At 55.9% G+C, this 20,861-nt stretch overlaps 1 protein-coding gene across 2 annotated transcripts in view; it reads right to left on the bottom strand.

Moving 5' to 3' along the window:
• PPP6R2 (protein phosphatase 6 regulatory subunit 2) overlaps positions 1 to 20,349 on the bottom strand; it is a 56,451-nt gene extending 36,102 nt beyond the window's left edge. Inside the window, exons 1-2 of one of the 2 annotated variants that reach the window (XM_058806013.1) lie at positions 20,231 to 20,349; positions 146 to 278 (exon numbers count right to left, since the gene is read on the bottom strand). The gene's annotated coding sequence lies outside the window, so the exon portion shown is untranslated. Of the gene's footprint in view, positions 1 to 145; positions 279 to 19,959; positions 20,124 to 20,230 lie in introns of those variants that run through there. The other variant, XM_058806014.1, reaches the window with a different exon arrangement.
• Positions 20,350 to 20,861: the final 512 nt, after the last annotated feature.

Consider the following 20,861-nt stretch of genomic DNA (forward strand, 5'->3'; position numbering starts at 1 on the left):
CCCAAGGCCAGGCTGGACACTGGGGCTGGAGCAGCCTGGGACAGTGGGAGGTGTCCCTGCCATGGCAGGGGTGGCACTGGAGGGGCTTTGGGGTCCCTTCCCACCCAACCCATTCCAAGACAAAAGGACAGGGAGATGTTCCTACCTTCGGTAGAAGTTTCTTCAAATGTGAAATCTCCTCCACGGACAGAGAAACATTTGGGTTACAGTTCCTGGAATAGACCCAGCTTCAGGAAATGGTTTTCATCCAGTGTGAATTCCTTTGCAAGATTCCAATCCTGGAAAAGATTTTTAAAAGTTACTAATAAGCAAAGGTACCTGAGGGCCAAAGGCTTTTATTGTTTTCCCTAAATGAACTTTCACAGAACCATTCAGCTCAAAGGAAGATCATAGGGACTGACAGTCCCTGCCAAGGAATCACCAATCAGGGCACTCAGGATCCTCCCAGTTATCCCAGTTCCCCTCCTCTGCAGCACTGGGCAAACATGAACTGCCCAGCCCTGGCAGTGTCCAAGGCCAGGCTGGATGAGGCTCAGAACAACCACAGATAGTGCAAGGGGATCACAGGGGAAGAGCCAAGCCTGGCTCAGCCCATGAGCTCCCCCACAACTCCAAGCAGGGCTTTAACCAATCTCCTGAAATCCAGGAATTCCTGGTGTGCTGTGGGACACACCCAGGCAGAGACCAACCAGCAGCAGGTCCCCACATCAAATGGAAATTAAATGCAATGTGAATATAAATGTATTTCCTCATCATCCAGTAAGTGGTTACTTAACTGCAGGTACAACACTGACCCACACCAAGGGCATTGATGAGAACAAAAACTGTTCAGGGTTTTATTTCTAAACTTTGTCACCCAGAATCTGTGCCCAAAAGTCTTCGACAGAGTCCCAGATTCAGGGAGGTTGGAAAAGCCCTCCCAGCCCATCCAGTCCCAGCTGTGCCCAATGGCCACCTTGTCCCCAGCCCAGAGCCCTGAGTGTCACCTCCAGGAGTTCCCCTGGGACACCTCCATGGATGGGCACCCCAAAGCTCCCTGGGCAGCCCCTGCCAAGGCCTGACCCCTTTCCATGGGGAAATTCCTGCTGATTCCACCCTGAGCTGCTCTGGCCCAGCCTGAGGCCGCTCCCTCTCCTCCTGTCCCTGTTCCCTGGGAGCAGAGCCAGATCCCTGCCATATACAGGGACACTTCCTCAGCAAAACAAATTCTGCACAGCTCTGGCTTAAATGAGCACTGATGCTTTGGAGAGCTCAAGGCTGCAAGAGCCATGGAAGAACACAGGGAATTCTCACAATGCACAGAAGAAGCTGGGACAGGGAGCAATGGGGGGGTTGGAAGGGAGAACTTGTCTTAGTCTCAGCTGGCTTTGCATCCCACAACCATGGAGCTCTGGAATGGTTGGGTGGGAAGGGACCTCAGAGCCCTTCCAGTGCCCTCCCTGCCATGGCAGGGACACCTCCCACTGTCCCAGGCTGCTCCAGCCCCAGTGTCCAGCCTGGCCTTGGGCACTGCCAGGGATCAGGGGCAGCCCCAGCTGCTGTGGGCACCCTGCGCCAGGGCCTGCCCACGCCCCCAGGCAGGAATTAGTTCCCAATATCCAACCTGAGCCTCTCTCCATCAGTTCCCTCAGGCACTGCACGTCCCTGCAGAGCCAGGACACCAAGGGATCCAGCCTGGCCGACCCCAGCAACCCTGAGCTGTGACACATCCTCATGGAGAGCCTCCAGGGACACCCCGGACACTGCTGCCACCCCTGTGTCACTGCCATGGCACCACAGCCAGCACTGCTGCCACCACCCCATGTAACTGCTGTGTCACCTCAGCCAGCACTCCCTGCCACCACCCTGTGTCACTGCTGTGTCACCACAACCAGCACTCCCTGCCACCACCCTGTGTCACTGCTGTGTCACCACAACCAGCACTCCTGCCACCACCCCGTGTCACTGCTGTGTCACCAGGACACATCTGCTGGCCAAGGGACACGCCTGGTGGCAGCAGCAGCTGCTGGCAGTGCTCCCCAGGGCCAAGGGGCTGGCACAGCCACTGATGATCACAATTCCCTCCATCCAGCCTCACTCCCACAGCACCCAAACTCTGCCGAGGTGCCAGCACCCACAGGGCAGCACAAACGGAGCCGTGTCCCCTCGGGAGGGACATTGGCCAAACACCCACAGAACTCAGGCCAAGTTTGGTGGGAGCAAACCCCAAAGGAGTGCAAGAGGCTGCTGACCTGCAGCTCCTCCCATGAGACAGCAGCTGGTCCAAAATATCCCAAACATACACAAAGAGCTGTGGCTGGCACTGGAAAGACACAGCCCAAATAATATGAACAAACTGAGAAGATCAATCAAGAGTGAAATCCATTTTGTATAAATGAGGGACCATGGAATGGTTTGGGCGGGATCTTAAAGTGCATCCAGTGCCAGCCCTGCCATGGCAGGGACACCTCCCACTGTCCCAGGGTGTCCCAAGCCCCAGTGTCCAGCCTGGCCTGGGACACTGCCAGGGATCCAAGGGCCATAGCTTTAAGGGAGATTCACAGCTCAGCTCCAAGCACATGAATGAAATCAGAGTGTGTTGCAGCTTTTCCACACATCTGTATGACAATATCCAATGAACAGAGCCCACCTTCCCCACCTTGGCCACACCTTCCATGCCTTAGGACAGATGGCTCCAAGATATTCCACAGGAATATGCAATGGAATCCACTTTCCATGGAATCCACTCAGGCAAGTAAGGAAAGCTCGTTACAGAGCAGCCTAAAATCCACTAAAAACCTCTCCAGTGCCTTTGGAAAAGCATTTACACATTAGCAAGTCATGAACAACTGTTCAGTACATCCCAGCTCCCCTCCCAAGCTCTCCTCAGGGAAGTTCCACCTGGAGCAGCCCTGCTGGAGGATCTGCAGAGCCCAGGAGGAGCAGACCCGCTGTTCTGTGGCTGTTCCTGTGAGAACGTGTGCCAGGGGCTGTGTGTGTAACACATCCCTGCAGGACACAGGGCTCAGAGCCCACCCCAGAGCCTGCACCAGGATCCCTGAGTCCAACCAGCAGGGACAGGGATGGGCTCTGGCAGAGCCCGGATCCCTCCCTGTGCCCCTCTGCTTAAGGGAGCCGGGAATTCAACACCCAGCACAGGGATGGAAGCACAGAACTGCCCTTGGACTCATGGACTCATGGAGTATCCTGAGCTGGAGGGGATCCACAGGGATCACCTGCACACACCCCTCAGATCCCTTCCCTGGGAGCCCTGTCCAAATGCTCCTGGAGCTCTGGCAGCCTCGGGGCCAGCACCATGCCCTGCTCAGTGCCCAGCACCCTCTGGGGAACAACCTGAGATCCCACCTGAGCCTGCATCCCAGGGGCTCCTCCTGCTCTGTGCCTACTGCTCCAGGGGAGCCAGGAGAAGGGATGCACAGGGGCTGCAGTGCCCATTACCCAGGCAGAAGGGATGCACAGGGGCTGCAGTGCCCATTACCCAGGCAGAAGGGATGCACAGGGGCTGCAGTGCCCCTTCCCCAAGGCAAATACATACCCACCATTGCTCTGACCCAACTACAAGGAAAAGGTTCTCTGCCTGCAAAAGGAACTGGAAAAGGATGAGGAGAATCAGGAATTCCTCAATAAAAACAATCAAAAGGTCCATTTAACTCTTAAACATGAGCCTCACAAGAGGAACAGAATTCCTGCCTTTCCCATTCATCCCAGGAGGCAGCAGTGGGATGGGAGCATTTGGAAAAGGACAGACACATACAGAATCCAGCTATTTTTAACAAAATTTAAAGTCTTCCCACTGCCTCAGTTACTTTATCATGGTTGATCAGAACTATCAGCCCAGATGAGCTAAATTCAACCTTTTATATAAGTTAGAACTTCCCTCAAGATTTCACTGATAAAGGAAGAGTTTGAGCTGTTGGAACTAAGGAAAAGCAGCATTTCCCAGGGTACCTGCACTGGTGACAGAACAGAACAACCACAAACTATTCCCTAATCAATGTCCACTCACATGAATTTTGGGATTTATTCAGCATCTTCCCACCTGCTTTAAGAGCAGCCCCAACAAAATCCCAGGATCGCTGAGGTTGAGAAAGCCCTCCCAGCCCATCCAGTCCAAACTGTGCCCAATCGCCGCCTTGTCCCCAGCCCAGATTCCTGAGTGCCACCTCCAGGAATTCCCTGGGCACCTCCAGGGATGGGCACCCCAAACCCCCCTGGGCAGCCCCTTCCATAGCTAAATACACTCAAAGGAAAAAATAATCCTAGCCTAAAACAGTTGGGACTTTCCAGCTTCTCTCCAGCAGATGTGAGTGATGCAAAGACTGGGAAAAATGGTCCAGAGGTTTTCCCATTTTTGGAGTTTTATACCATCAACACCTGCACTGATTTTCTGAACTTGGGGGTTTATGACACCGGCAGCACTTCCCTAATCCTCCTTGTCTCTGCCAGGAATTGAGGCATTAAAGGCTGGAAGAGCCGTAAAACCATCCAGGCACCGCCCCAATGCTCAGCCAGAACAGCCAAGTGACCACAAACACCAACTGACCAGGATGGTCACTCCAGATAGTCCTGGTCAGTTCTAACCCACCAACTCCTGCAGCCCATCCCTGACTGCACACAGCCATGGGGTCACTGGGATGGGCTCTGGTCTGTGCTGCCTCCTCATTTCCAGCAAATAAATAAATAAATAAACAAACATATACATACATACAGATCCTTCCATCAACTCTTCTGAACCTCAACCCCAATACAGGAATTGAAATATTCCCAGAGGCACTGGTTCTAACAGTAAATAAACAACAGCTGAGACAAACTGCTGGCCAGAGTCCAGAGAGCATGGAGTGCTCCAGGGCTGGAGCCAGGCTGGGAGAGCTGCAGGTGCTTACCTGGACAAGAGAAGGCCCCGGGGAGAGCTCAGAGCCCTTCCACAGCCTAAAGGGGCTCCAGGAGAGGGAGAGAGGACAAGGCCTGCAGGGACAGGACAAGGGGGTGCCCACGGCAGGGACACCTCCCACTGTCCCAGGCTGCTCCAGCCCCAGTGCCCAGCCTGGCCCTGGGCACTGCCAGGGATGCAGGGGCAGCCCCAGCTGCTGTGGCAATGCCAGCCCAGGCAGGAATTCCTCATTGCCAAGATCACATCCATGGCTACCCTCTGGCAGTTTCCTGGAGTTCCCATTCCATCCCTGTGGAGGAGCAGCCAGCCCACCCCTCTCTGCCCAAACGCTGCCAGCTGCTCCCAGCCCCAGCTCATCCCTAAATCCACTCCTGGCAAACATCATTTCAACTCTTCCTTCTTCACCTCAGGGTCAGAGCAACAGCAAATTTCTTTTCCTCTGCATGTGGACATTTGGAAAACGATATGCAAATCATGAGATCCCTGCAATGATCCTGGTAACTGGAGAAGCCACCAAGACCAGTTACTATTTTAAACTCTTGGCCAAGCTCTAGGAATCTTCCACAGGAGCTGATCCAGCACACAACCAGCACCTTGTGCTGCCAGAGCCTGCTCCAAATCTTTTCAAATCTCCATGGAGCTGTGCCAGGGCAGGGATAGCATGGACATCAGGACAGGCTCTATTCCAGAGGGTGCTGGGCACTGCCCAGGCTCCCCAGGGAACGGGCACAGCCCCAGAGCTCCAGGAGCGTTTTCACAGCACTGCCAGGGTTGCACAGGCTGGGATTGTTGGGGTGTCTGTGCAGGGCCAGGAGCTGGATCTGTGATCCCTGTGGGTCCCCTCCTGCTCTGGAGACTCCCTGATTCTGTGATCCCAGGTACACCACAGGATGGACGGGCAGCTGCTGTGGCTTTCCAGTCAGTCACCCCAACCACAGCAGGTCCTTCCCCAAGGTCAGGCAGCCCTGGAAGAGGAAACACAGCCCAGGACTTCCCAGTGCAGTTCCTGACGGCAATGAACTGCCCACACCTGCAAGCAGAGGCACAGTTGTTGCTGTTGTTATTGTTGTTATGGTTATCCCTGCCCAGGGCTCCCTGGGAAGAAGCTGGAGGCTGCAGAGCATCAGCTGCAGGAGATGGAGGGTGCCCAGGGGTCCCAGTGCTGCCTGGTGACCGCCAGGGCAGGGACAGGGTCACTCCCAGCCCTCTGCCACCTCCTGCCACACAGCTCTGCCTCCCTGCCCAGCTGGAAGCCAGCCCTGCTCCATCCCCAGAGCTGTCAGGCACTCCCAGGAAAGCAGGCGAGGAGCGGTGCCAGGCTCATACATCACACCCCACTGCCACCTCACAACCATTTACACTCGCCAGTATTTTTATCCCCAAGAAATGGGATCATTTGGGTTATCAACATTTCTCGACTGCACAATTTCATTTCCCTAAAAAGGACCCAAATTTCCTTGAGAGAGAAGCAAACACTGTCCAGAATTCAGAGCACCCTGTAAATGTCTCAGGTCAGCCCTGATGGGGGCTGCAGGCACATCCCAGAGTCCTCCTCCTGTGAGTGCTGGACAAGGGTGACAAGAAGTCACCATCCTGCAGGAATTCAGCAGGAATTTCCCATGGAAAGGGGGTCAGGCCTTGGCAGGGGCTGCCCAGGGAGCTTTGGAGTGCCCATCCCTGGAGGTGTTCAAGGAGTTCCTGGAGGTGACACTCAGGGCTCTGGGCATTGGGCACAGCTGGGACTCAGGGATCCCAAAGGGCTTTTCCAGCCTCAGTATTTCTGGGATTCAGTCAGCCAGGAGAAGAGAATCATGAGCTACTCAGTGATTTCAGAGCTCTCTCAACCTCCTTAGGCTCCCACCTCAGACTCCTGAGCAACACAATCTGTCTCTGCTTCCAAGATGGAAAAATTCCCATTTTCATCTTTAACACAGCAAAGACTGAATCCAAGACCTTTGTGGATTTCTCTTCAGAGGAATGGTGGAGGCACCAAGGATGGTGAGAAACTCAAAGGAGGAAAGGAAATGCTTCCTACACAAACCCTGGAGCTCAAGGCCAGGCTGGACACTGGGGCTGGAGCAGCCTGGGACAGTGGAGGTGTCCCTGCCATGGCAGGGGTGGCACTGGAGGGGATTTGGGGTCCCTTCCCACCCACAGCAGTCTGGGATTCCACAATTCCATGAACCCAGCCCCCCTGCTCTCAAATTACACCACGCCAGGAGCCCATCCCATGCCAGCCATGAGGAACAGCCAAGGGACAGGACCTGTGCAAGGTTCTCCCTCAGGGGCAGCTCTGGGACACCCTCCCAAGTGGCAGCACAAAATTAAAACAGCTCCTTTGACATCAGGATTTTACATAACCCCATTCTCATTCAGCACCTTTCCCTTTGCTCCCTGCCTCTCTCATTTGCTCAATTCTTTTTGGAATCCCTGACTAAAGGCAAAGCAAGACACACCAGAGGCCTGGAGGCAGTGATCCCAACTCACTGGGGGTTCATCGTTGCTACACACCCCCAAAAGAGGCACTTCAGCTCCCTGAGACATTCCCCGGCCCAAGCTGCTTAGTGAAAACCACTGGGATACACTTAAAATTCACAGATAAAATTTCAACCAAAATATTTCACCAGTTTGCCAAGAATCTCCTTTTGTTTTCCCCTTGTGAGCTACAAAGATGAATTTCTTCATTATTCCTTAATATCCGACAAATTAAAGAGATCTCTGCATTTGCATCACAAAATCCTGGCACCATTTAGGTTGGAAAAGCCCTGCAAAGCCAGCCAGCCCAGGGATGGGGACTCCAAAGCTCCCTGGGCAGCTGTGTCAGGGCTGCACAGCCCTTTCCATGGGGAATTTCCCCAAAACCCCCCCTGGCCCAGCCTGAGGCCGCTCCCTCTGCTCCTGTCCCTGTTCCCCCCGGCTGTGCCCTCCTGGCAGGGACTTGTGCAGAGCCACAAGGGCCCCTGAGCCTCCTTTGCTCCAGGCTCAGCCCCTGCCCAGCTCCCTCAGCCCTGCTGGGGCTCCAGGCCATTCCCAGCCCCATTCCCTGGACACTGCAGCCCCTCCAGGGCTCTCCTGAGCTGCCCCCAGGATCCCAGGGGGTCCCTGGGCAGGGCCAGCACAGGGGACAGTCCCTGCCCTGGGGCCGTGCCCATCGCCCTCCTGCCCCCCTGGCCCCCCTGGGCTCGTGCCCAGCCGCTGGCACAGCACCCCCAGGGCCTTTCCCAGCTTTCCAGCCCCCTGCCCCGGCCTGGAGCTGAGCCCAGGGCAGCACCTGGCACCTGGCCTGGCTGTCCCTCACCCTGCTGTGCCCCCGTCCCTCTGCAAGCTCCCACCCAGCTCAGCACCACCCGAGGTTCCCTGGCCACCAGCAGGAAACCGCAGGCACAGTGGGATGCTGCTCTGCATAGAAAGGGGCTGTGCTGGGCTTTTTCTTTAACAAAAAACTGCCCCTGGCAATAAACCCTTGAAGGCCTCTGTGTTGGACAAATGTACACCCGAAATAAAGAGCTCCTTCTAATCCTTCTTGGCCTCCGAAGCTCCCAAAGACAGAGATGATATCAGGAGTACTTTGTTTTGATCATCAACCTTATCCTCACCCAGGATCTCGTTAAGCAGCCTCCTAATTGCTGCCCTACCCCATGCTAAAGACAGAATTTGCACAGCTTCTGGATTTAAATGTTACTTTTTTAATTAACTGCTCCACACCCAGACACGAAGAAACCGAAACCGCAGCACTTCAAAAGCTGCAAGAAAAGGCTGCAGAAAAGGATCCCAAGCGCTCTGGGAACAGAACAGCACAAAAAAGGCCTTTTTTACCAGCTCAGCCGACGCACATGGAGCTCAATACATCCCTAAAATTCACCTCTGTGGGCTGCTGGGCTCACATCAGCTCTGAGGGCAGAGCAATCTCCCAGTCTGTGATCTCTATTTCAGCAATAATTCGGCAGGATTGGTATTTGCAGCTGCTCCTCTGTGCTGACCCCATGGAAGCAACACCAGTCCCAAGGAACCCCGGGGGGACTCGGGGCTTCCCATTAAATATTAACTTTGAGTGTAAGATTTGCAACTGCATTTGAATGTTAAAGCAGCAAAACAAAGTCCTGGGGTGCTTGAAGCGTTCATTTCCATCCCTTGCAGGACTCCAGGCTCCTCCCTCTCGGCCTGCCTGCATCACTTTGATGCTGCTCAGGGTTGGTTACTGTCCGCTCCAAGCAACAAGTGACATTTTCAGCCGGGTCACCCCAGCTCAGCCCCACAGAAATCCCTGCTCGTGACCAGCCTGGGATCTCCGAGCCGGGTGTTGGTTTGTACTGGGGTGCACAAGCAGCGTTTCACAGAAATCCATCTGTCCTTCCGTGGACCTTGGATGTTTTCACCTCTGCTGCCCACACAGACGAAGGTGACGTTACAGAAGACACCTCTTTGTACTCAGACTGAGGGCCAGCATTTGCAAACTGAGATTTCCTGCTGCACCCCACGGGGAGATCAAGGGCTGCCCGTTCCACAGACGCCTTTTTGATCAACACACGGCCTCGAGTGAGCCAGTGAAACAACTGCCGAGCTCCTTTCCTGCTCCTTCATCCCAGTTCAAAGCTCCCAAGGTGAGTTTGTGGCTGTACCTCAGCAAAACAGCCCAGCCTGTCACACACTGCAGCTCCTACCAGAATATTCCAATGCTCCTCCACGCAATGGACCCAGAACTGAGGCCTCAGTGAAGCAGAGCCCTCAAACAGGACATTAAATAAATGCATTTTCATTTCCTCAAGCTTTCAGGGCATTACAGACAGTTTATGCAAAGTTTAAGAAGTTTTGCAGTTAAAATTAATAAAAACTCCTCAGAAGGAGCTCAGAATGGCTGAGGTTGGAAAAGAGCATCAAGTCCCAGCTGTGCCCAATGCCCACTCTGTCCCCAGCCCAGAGCCCTGAGTGCCACCTCCAGGAATTCCTGGGACACCTCCAGGGATGGGCACCCCAGAGCTCCCTGGGCAGCCCCTGCCAAGGCCTGAACCCCCTATTCCATGGGGAAATTCCTCCCCGTTCACCCAATTCCTCAGAATTGGGTAAAACATCTTTCTCCCTGCATGGCACTTAACCTCTATTTATGAGCCAGGCTTCATTCATCCATCATAAAACCTCCTGAAAGGAAAACAATCCCTGGGAACTCTCAGACCCACCCTTTAGAGTTCCATGGGTTTTACCTGGACAAAGAAACATCAAAGCTCAACCTGCCCTGGGAATCCCAAACCAGCAGGACACACTCCTCATCTGAGGCCACGTCTTGCTGGGTACTAAACCTGCACTGCTGGGAAAAAATGGGTTTCCTTGGCCATGCAGTATTAGCAGCAAAAAAATAACCAGCTGGATCATACCCCCAAACCAGCTTCCAACATTGCTGCAGGAATGTCTGAGCAGGGAGGGAGGGCAGGGAAGTGAGGAAGGACGGAGCAGCAGCAAGGAGACAGCATTCCAGCTGAAATGTCCATCCAACTCGGGCTTGGAGCACTAATCCAAGGAGTCACTCACACTGTGACTGAATTCCCTCAATCATAACCAAAACCACTCATAAAACCCATGGAATCTGTAGGGTGAGCGTTTGAAAAGACTGAAAAGGATGACATTTGTTTTTCCAAGCTTATTAAAGAATCCTAGAGATTGGATCAACATTGGGAAAATAAGTGAACATCCACCTTGCACAAGTGATCATCAATAGCTCTCTTGGAATGGTTTGGGTGGGGCCTGGAGTCCCCTGGGATAGTGAAGGTGTCCCTGCCCTCAGCAGGGGCTTTAAGGCCCCAAACCATCCTGGGATCCTGTGATTCCCCCACGACTCTGAATGGGCCAACCCACAGGAACTGCAGCCATTTCCTCAGCAGGAATTGCCCCCACAGCATCAAAACCTAAACCCAGCAGGGCACTGCTCCTTTCAGCAGGGCCCTGGAGATCCTCCTGCTTCCCCCAGCACTGGCCCTGCTGGTTGGCTGGTGGTGATCCCACCTGCTTTTCCCAAAATAACACATTCCTGACCAGGCAACTATCCACAGCTCCAAACAAACTGGGATTACACAACAGGATTTTCCCCACATGGCCAAAGTCTCCCATGCCCACCAGGTGATCCCGTCTCACTCCACTGCTCCTCGGAAAACTCCAGCACAGATCCAAACCCCAAGGATACACTCAATACTTCTCCTTGCTTTTCTCTTCTAAAACTAAAAATAACTCAACAGTTTTGTGCTTGGGAAGTGCACTGCTTCATTTCAGCATTTGCTTCCAGGTATTTGAGAAAACAGCACAAAGAAGCTCTAAGAACCCCAGGATCCCTGGGGCTGGAAAAGCCCTCCCAGCCCATGGAGCCCCAGCTGTGCCCAATGCCCACCCTGTCCCAGCCCAGAGCCCTGAGTGCCACCTCTAGGAATTCCTGGGACACCTCTAGGGATGGGCACCCCAAAGCTCCATGGGCAGCCCCTGCCAACGCCTGACCCCTTATTCCATGGGGAAATTGCTGCTGATGCCCAAAATTCACCTGTCAAAAATGAAGTGGCCGTTTGTTTCCTGCAAGACACAACATTCCTGAGCAGAGCTGCTGCTGGAAATGGAGGCAAAGCAGGAGCAGGGAGGCCATGGACACACCGGAAGCACACCCCACACTAACATCACTGCCCTGCAGCAGTAATTTCATGTGTCAGAACAAAGGTGACAGAAGGGAAGGAAAAACAGAAGGCCTGAAATTGCTTCTTTTGCAAGAGGAAGTTACAGTGTAACAGCAGTGAAACTGAGTGTGCAGTCACTGCTGACACCCTATCCCAAACCCCCACCAACATCTGGCACTCTAAAGCCCCTTACAGCTCATCCTTGAGTTTCCAGAGCCCTCAGTTACACACACCAGTCTAGGACCAGCCATAATGAAACAAATTTTCTCTAAAGCAGAAAGAAAAAACTCAGTAAAATATTGATAAACTTCTTCTGAGCTTTGGGTCCTCCCCATGCCAGGCACTGAAGCAGAAGGGGAAACCCTGTCCTCTGCCTGAAGGGCCTCAGAGCCCCTCCAGTGCCACCCTGCCACGGCAGGGACACCTCCCACTGTGCCAGGCTGCTCCAGCCCCAGTGCCCAGCCTGGCCTTGGGCACTGCCAGGGATCAGGGGCAGCCCCAGCTGCTCTGGGCACCCTGTGCCAGGGCCTGCCCGCCCTCCCAGGCAGGAATTAGTTCCTAATATCCAATCTAACCCAATCCATGCCTGCCCTCTGGCAGTGGGAAGCCATTCCCTGTGTCCTGGCACTCCAGTGCTGATTCAAGGTCCCTCTCTGGCTCTCTAGGATCCCTTCAGATCCTGGAAGGTGCTCTGAGGTCTCGACACAACCTTCCCCTTCCCAGGCTGAACATTGCCAACTCTCCCAGGCTGTCTCTGGATGAACGTGCTGGGCTCCTCTGGACCTGCTCCAGCAGCTCCACGTCCTCCTGATGCCAGGAGCAGCAGAGCTGTGCCCCGTGCTCCTCACAGAACTGAAAACCAGCTGTGCTGGGCATGTGCACAACAACAACAACTTTGATTTGGTTCAGTGCTTTGGCCCTAGAGAGATCTGCAGGGTTCTGAATGCCTCCCTGCTTCCAGCAGCAAACTCATCCACGTGCTGTGGAAGAGGGAGAAGGTTCCCCAGGCAGAGCTCGGGGTTTGGACATAGTTAAACCTCAGTGTCTCACACTCACAGAATCACTTAGGTCGGAAAAGCTGCTGGGGAACACCCAGCCCAATCTCCTCAGCTGCCTGACCCAGGTGAGGAGGTCCCTGTCCCTGTCCCCTGCCCAGGCTGGGTCCCACCCGAGGGGCAGCTCTTTATGCTGAGGATGACTGATGCCAGTCAGTCACACAGATTCCCTGGCAGGAGAGGAAGGAGCGCTTCTCCAGCACAACTCGGCTATTTCCGACCCCTGCAGACAGGGAATGAGCACCTGGCTCCTCCACTGACTAAAAAAGGAACCCTGAACCACTGAACCTCAGAAAGAAGGATTTACATCACAGAGGTGCAAACTTAGGGTGAGGGTCCAGCCCCTGGAAAGCAAAGGCAAAGTATGAAACACATTGTTGGGGGAGGGGAAATACTTGGAAAGTCATGGAAGAAAAATTAGAGTATACCATGGACAGTACAACATTAAATAATGATACAGTAAATCAGGGAATCATAGAATGGTTTGGGTGGGAAGGGACTTTAAATACCATCTCATTCTAATCATGGCAGGGAACGAAGACTAGGAGAATGCAGAAGAAGTAAATAACAACTGAGCACAAAAAAAAACAATCTTCCAACTGAAAAATAAAAAGGAAACAAGCTGCAGAGCTAAGCTGAAAAAACACCCTTTGGTGCTTTCCAATTTGCTAAATGGTGCAGACTGAGCACCTGCTCAGCAGGAATGGGGTGTCTGGCTCCAGGCTCTCAGGATAACCTGGTTATTCCATTCCCTGGGCTGAGCTTGACTTAACCTAACACAGAGCTGTGGCTGCTGTCAACACCAGTGTAGCCCCACCGCTGCAACCCCATCACATTCCAGCCCCATATTCCAACTGCCCGGCAGAACTTCCAGCAGTGGGACTCATGTTCAGTGAAACAGAAGTGCACAGTCATGAGATGGGTTGGGTAGGAAGGGACCTCAGAGCCCCTCCTGTGCCACCCAGCCATGGCAGGGACACCTCCCACTGTGCCAGGCTGCTCCAGCCCCAGGGTCCAGCCTGGCCCTGGGCACTGCAGGGATGCAGGGGCAGCCCCAGCTGCTCTGGCAATGCCAGCCCAGGCAGGAATTCCTCATTGCCAAGATGCCACCCATGGCTGCCCTCTGGCAGTGGGAGCCATTCCCTGTGTGCTGTCCCTGCAGGCCTTGTCCCCAGTCCCTCTGCAGCTCTGCTGGAGCCCCTGCAGGCCCTGCCAGGGGCTCTCAGCTCTCCCGGGATCCTTCTCCTGTCCAGGTGAGCACCCCCAGCTGTCCCAGCCTGGCTGCAGGGCAGAGGAGCTCGAGCACCCCCATGGCCTCTCTGGGTTCACTCCAGCAGCTCCAGTCCCTCTGCTGTCAGGAGCTGCAGGCTCTCAGAGGCAGCAGCAGAAGTTCCCAGGAAGGGGAGGTATCTGAGTCCTGCTCCCTGCGAGCCCAGCAGCCGCACAGCCACCCCAGGAATACGTTGCACCACGATGCTGCCAGCGCCATCCAACCATGCCCTGGTTAAATCCCAGGCCAGCCCTGGCCCTGTCACTGCGCTCCCTCCTGGCTCCCAGGTGCCCGTGCTGTGCCCGGTGCCAGCGCTGCCGTGCCGCTCCAGCTGCGGAGCTGCCGGTGCTGGCTCCGTGCCCGCGCTGTGCCGCTGCCATCCCGCACGGACGCGGTGCCAGCACAGGGCACCCTGGCCTCCTGCCCGCTCCTGGCACGGGGCAACCCTGCCCTTCGTCCTCCGCCTCGGGGACACGGGGACAGTTTGCAACCTGTGAGCTCACAGGCTCAATTATCCTTTTCAAAGAAAAGAAATCCATCTTAACATAAAAGAATTCAATTAAACGGCGTCCCAGGGGATCTGCCGAGGGAAGAGAACACAAATAAACAGCTAAGGAAACACAACCTTCTCATCCCAGCCCGCTGCACAGCCGAGCCAGGAGCTGGAACGAGCTGCAGGCTGTGCAGGGCTACGGGAACGAAGGAAAGGAAGAGACTGCCACATGGAAGAAAACACCAAATGTCACAGCAGAGCCAGCGGTGTGTTCTCTGAGGTGTGACAGAACTCAGTCCTCACAAGGAATCGAACACAAAACTGAAACTGAAGCAGCTTCTTGTGTTCTATTTCCTTCTTCCTTCCTGTGGCGGCAGCAGCCAGACCATCCCCACTCCTGCAGGTTTGTGCCTCTCCCAGTGCCAGGTTCTGCTCTGCTGCCACTGTTCCGAAAGCTGCTCGAGGAAATCAGAATCAAAGTGACTCCAGAGTCATCAGTGTCACTCCAGGCCACAGAACTCTGAGCAGCAGCAAACTGCAGAACTGAAATCCCACTGCAACCCCAGGTTCCCAGCACAGGCACCCTCAAGTGCAGCAGGGGCACTGCCAGGTCCACACAAACCCTGAACTGAGCAGTCCAGATGTCTGGGAAGTTTCCCTGCAAAGCCAAAGTTCCACCTGGCTCCAGCTCAGGCCCAGCTCCTTCAGCACCTTCACTGTGACCTGGATGCAGCTTGAGGGGACACCAGGGAAGTGTGCAGATGGCACAAAACCAGGAGGAGCTGCTGCCTCCCCTAAGGGAGAGGCCCTGCAGAGACCTGGAGAAATCCGAGGGCTGGCAGTCAGCAGCAGTGTGAGGTTTAACACAGGCAGGTGCCGGATTCTGCAGCTGGATGCACCCACAGGCCGGGATGGGGAGGCTGGAGAGCAGCTCTGGGAAGGGACCTGGTCCTGGTGGACGGCAAGGGGGACCTGAGTCACCTGTGCCCTGGTGCCAGGAGGGACATCCGTCTCAGGGGCATCAGGGACAGCAGCAAGGGAGGGGACTGTCCTGCTCTGCACTGGGGAGGCCTCACCTCCACTCCTGGGACTGGGCACCTCAATATACAAAACAACTAAAGCTCCTGGGGAGCATCCAAAGGAGGGACATGGGGATGGGGAAGGCTCTGGAGGGGCCACACAAGGAGCGGCTGAGGGCACTTGGAATGTCCAGCTGGAGGAGACTGAGCTCAGAGCTCCCAAGGGGCTGCAGCTTCATCCCGAGGGGCAGCTCTGATCTCTGCTCCCTGAGAGCAAGGACAGCACCCAGGGAATGGCTGGAGCTGTGCCAGGGAGGGTCAGGCTGGGAAGCAGGAAAGGTTCTGCCCCAGAGGGTGCTGGGCACTGCCCAGGCTGCCTGGGGAATGGGCACGGCCCCGAGGCTGCCAGAGCTCCCCTCCCAGGGATTGTTGGGGTGCCTGTGCAGGGCCAGGAGCTGGATCTGGGATCCCTGTGCTCCCGTCCAGCTCAGCAGATTCTGTGGAAAGCTGTGCCAGAGAAGCTTTTCACTCTGCCCCAGGCAGGGAAAAGCTCTGAGCTCTGCCTGCCCCCAGTGACTCCCTGCCCTTTGCCATTTCACCAGAAGGTTTCTCCCTCGCACCTTCCAGCCTCCCCTCCTGCCCAGCTGATCCTGGTGTCCGCAGGCACCTCGGCTGACTCCAGGGAAAGGAATGGGGTGTGTGGGTACCGTGACACCGGGGACAGCCACCCCCAGAGCTCCCGGCTCTCAGGTAACAAGCAGACACGGCAAAGAGAGACTGAGAAGCACGAGGAGGAGCAATCCCAGCCCAGCAGCTGCAGAGCTGCCAGCTCAGGCTGAGGAGCTGCACTTCCTCCTGACAGCACCTCACCCTCGCTGCGGTGACAGCCCCCGGTCACGGCTCTGTGCCACGTGGGGTTCGGTTTAAAGGCGCCCCTGACAAAAATGACAATTCTGGTCAGGCTTCAGGCCCTGCAGACATTTATTACTGTCACTCTCGAGGTGCCTCTGCTCCATCTGGGACTAACAGGCACTAAGAAACACAAAGATGGAACTTCCCACTTCCACACCTCATCCAACAGCAATATGTGTGGCACTCAAATTCCACCTAAATCTGAGCCTTTTTTGTCTGATATTTTCAAGCTTGGCTGCAAAAGCTTCATTTCCTGAGATAACTGATATTTATTTGCCCAAGTTTCCCTCCAAACCAGAGTTAAGGTGCAGGTAAAAATAGTCCAGGCAGTGATAGTAATGTCAATATTGGTTATTGCAGTGCTGGCAGCTGGGTAGGATCAAAACAAGGAGCAGGGAAGTCCATCAGGAGTGAGGGGAGGATGGTGGGAGGAACAGGGAGCAGAGAGGGAAAAAGAAAAGCTCAAGTAGAGAAACACAGCAGCAGCCAGGAAAGACAACACACTCCTGCTTCCAATAATATTGAATCAAAGGAGACACTTAAGAGCCTTTGTTGCTACTCCTGGTCACACAGAGGCCACATTCCTTCCCTGAGCCTTCCATAAACCCCGACATCTGTGGATTTTCCATGAAAAGGAGGTAAAACCACCGCAGCCCATCAATGTAACTGGGAGCAGGGCTGTGTTCTCCCCATAGACAGGGCCAGGAGTGAGGGACTGCTGCTCCCGGCCGAGGCTCAGTGTCTGACAGCCCGGCCCGAGCACTGCCGTCACTCATTAACTCACTCTATTAACTCCTCAATTAGTTCTTCAGGAATTCTGCATCCAGCAAAACAAGACCTCCCACAAACCTTCCTCCCTGTAAAGTTCTCTGAAGTTCTGTCAACCTGGCACAGGCTCCCTAGGGAATGGGCATGGCCTCGGGGTTGCCAGAGCTCCAGGAGCACTGGGACAACACTGCCAGGGATGCACAGGGTGGGATTTGGGGGGTCCCAGGCAGGGGCAGGAGCTGGACTGGATGATCCCTGTGGGCCCCTTCCAACTCAGGATATTCCTTGATCCTATGATTGAAGCACCCAGCTCCTCCTTTGCTGTCAGCTCGCCGACCTCACCCGTTTCTCCCGCACCATTTGCACCCAAATTTCCCAGTTATTCTTGTTCTACTCCTGTTCCAAACCCAAGATTTACTTCAACAAGAGACTCTCCTATTTCCTGGCATTCCAGTTTGCCCATTTTTATGGCTGAGCTGCAGCTCCTGCCCTTCAGGCACTGTGACTCGCAGCCCCTGTTGAACCATCCTGCTGGATGACATCCACAGAGTCATGATCCCGAGCACAGAGCCCAGGGTTGCTCCACCTGCACCCCTGGCAGTCAGCAAGGAGAGCAGGAGAGCTCAGCCCTCTGTTCCCAGCCCCAAGCTCCCCCCAGACTCTGCTGAGCAGGGACAGGACCCAGGGAACAGCTGGAGCTGTGCCAGGGCAGGGATAGCATGGACATCAGAACAGGCTCTATTCCAGAGGGTGCTGGGCACTGCCCAGGCTCCCCAGGGAACGGGCACAGCCCCAGAGCTCCAGGAGTGTTTGCACAGCGTTCCAGGGATGCACAGGAGCTGGATCTGTGATCCCTGTGGGCCCTTCCCACTCAGGAGATTCCATGGTTCTGTGATGCTGGAATTCCTCTATACCGCTTGCTAGGCTCAGGGAAGAAAAGTTTTGGGTCCCCTTTGCCACCTGAAAACTCAGGGGAGACCTCAAATGAAGCATTCCCTGCAGAGAGCATGGAAAAGCACCACAGGAAACACTGGGATATCTCCCTACCAAAGAGGAGAGGAAGCATTAACAAACCAACACCCCCTTCTCGCTCAGGATCTCACTGTGGGGGACAGCAGGGATGGGATTCCCTCCAGCTGTCTCCCAATCCAACCAGGAAGCTGTGATCAGGACCAGGGGATCCCACTCTGGAACACAGCTGGGCCCCCCAGCCCCCTGTTCCCCAGGCAAGCTCTGCCAACAGCGGCCTGGAGCTTCCCAAAAATCCTGTAAGCCCACAGAACACTTTTCTCCTGGTAACAAACCCCCGAGCAGCAGCTCTCACACAGCGCTGCCTCGTCGTTATTATTTTTGACAGTTTCCAATTTGTGAAGTCAGAAATCCACCCTGTCCCTCCCACAGCACACGCAGAGCTCCTGGAACACCAGGCTGAGCAGGAGATGCTCCACAGCTCCTGCATCCCACAACAAACCTTCCCCCAGCGTGAGGTTCTGCAGGAACCTTTCCTGCACCACCTGCCCGACAGGCACCTGCTGCTGCACCGCCAATCTGTCCCCGCTGCCAGCCAGGACCTCGTCCCACATCCTTGCATTTCAACGTTAATCCAAAGGAGGTACAGAAAGCACCAAGAATATCAGTGTACACACAGAGAACAAGCCTTGGTTTCAGACCAGTTTGTTCCTACCCAGCCCTCAGCACCTTCTGCCGAGCAAATGTCACCCAGGCCAGCCCAGGCCATGATGTGCTCCCACTGACAGCCCAAAATTTAACTTTGCTTCCCATGAGATCACCATTGGTTGCCATGGAAATCCCTATACTACCATCCACCAAGGGTATTTTTTACCACTGAAGTATTTTGACAGCATGTTCGCTTTTAAGTGTCAGAGTAATAAGAGAAAACATAAATGTTTCTTCTCTCATCAGGCTTTAAACAGAGCTTTATAACCCAAATCTGCTCCTAAGAGCTTGGTTCAAACCTGTGGGGCTGGGCAGGGCTGGAATCACCACTTTCTCCTTTCTTAGGCACAAAATAAACAATGAAAACAACCTTTAAGTTTTTAAAACACTGATTTCCAAGCGGGGATCAAGTGAGGAAAAACCTCTTAGGCCCCTCCAAGTTCGCTCAGTTTCTCTTTTTCACTTCCTAGTTTGTTTTTTTTTTTTTTAGCTGGTGCAAAACAAGGCCCTCAAATTCAGCAGGGCCCTCCCAGCCTCTGCCAGGAGCCGCTTTCCTGTCAGATCAATCTTGTGGTGATTCCAGCGGGGCTGGTCGTTAATAAAACCAGCACGGTGACATTTACGGCCAAACTCTGCACCCTGAGGTGGGCAGGTCCCCAGGAGGGTGGCACCGTGGGAGGCTGAGCCCCCTCCTGTGACCCCCGGCAGGGACCTGACCCGCGGGAACGGGACCAGAACCCCGGAGGACGGGCCAGCCTCTCGGGAAGGCAACCAGACCTCCGCAAAGGGGAGCAAGACCCTCGGGAAGGGGAGCAGACAGCCGAGAAGGACTTGACCTATAGGAGGGGAACCACAGCCCAGGAAGGGGGACCCTCAGAAGGGTGATCTGACCCCCCGAAGGGACCAGACCTCCGGGACTGACCTGACCCCCGGTAGGGGGACAAGAACCTCGAGAGGCGGACCTGACCCTCGGGAAAGGGACCAGACCCCCAGGGGGGTGATGTGACCCTCGGGCGGGGGACCCCCGGAAGGTGAGCAGACCCTCGGGAGTGCGCGCTGAGCCCTAGGAGGGGGATCTGAGTCGCAGGAAGGATGACCTGACCCCTGACCTTGCCACCGCCACCACTCCCGACAGCTCCGGCCACTCCCGGCCGGCCAGGTGAGCTCCAGGAGCACCGGGAGGCCGCAGCCCCAGCCCCCCGCCCCGCCAGCCCGCCCCGCACGCACCAAAACACGGCAAAAGGAAACTGTCACGCGCAGAGCAGGCGGATTTAACCCAGATCCGCACGGAACGAGGCGGCGGGACCACGGCCCAGCCCCGGACAGCGGCTCGGCGGGGGAGATTTTTAACCCCCCAAACGGTACCGAACCCCCAGAGCTCGGGGGGCGGCTCCGGGAGGCCGGAGCGGAGCCGGGGGGGCGGCGGGGCCCAGTCCGCGGCGCCGGGCCCAGCCCCGACCCTGGCCCCGCGAGGGCGGCGGTGACAGCCGGGTCTCACCTGCGGGTGCCGGGCTGCCCTCGGGCGCTGCCGGGCCGGGCTGCGGGCCGGGCCCGCGGGCTGGGCCGGCCGGGGCTGCGCGGGCAGCGGCGGCGGAGCGGCGGCGGCGGCGGCTCCAAAATGGCGGCGGCGCCGCGGCTCCCTCAGGGCGGGGGAGAGGGGCGGGGCCGAGGGGAGGGGGCGTGGTCTGAGTTGGGCGTGGTCGTTGATGGGCGGTGCTATCGGAGGTAGGCGTGGCTGGGGAGCGGACACGGGGACAGGGATGGGGACCGGGGACGGGAATGAGCGCATGGAGATGGGGACACAGGGACGGGGACACGGACATAAAGACACGGGGACGGGGGCAGGGATGGGCATGGGGACAGGGGGACGGGAATGAGCGCATGGACATGGGGACACAGGGACGGGGACACGGACATAAGGACACGGGGACGGGGGCAGGGATGGGCATGGGGACAGGGGGACGGGAATGAGCGCATGGACATGGGGACACAGGGACGGGGACACGGACATAAGGACACGGGGACGGGGGCAGGGATGGGCATGGGGACAGGGGGACGGGAATGAGCGCATGGACATGGGGACACAGGGACGGGGACACGGACATAAGGACACGGGGACGGGGGCAGGG

This window comes from Ammospiza caudacuta, chromosome 5 (assembly GCF_027887145.1).
Source record: "Ammospiza caudacuta isolate bAmmCau1 chromosome 5, bAmmCau1.pri, whole genome shotgun sequence".
In the NCBI taxonomy this organism is placed as follows: domain Eukaryota; kingdom Metazoa; phylum Chordata; class Aves; order Passeriformes; family Passerellidae; genus Ammospiza; species Ammospiza caudacuta.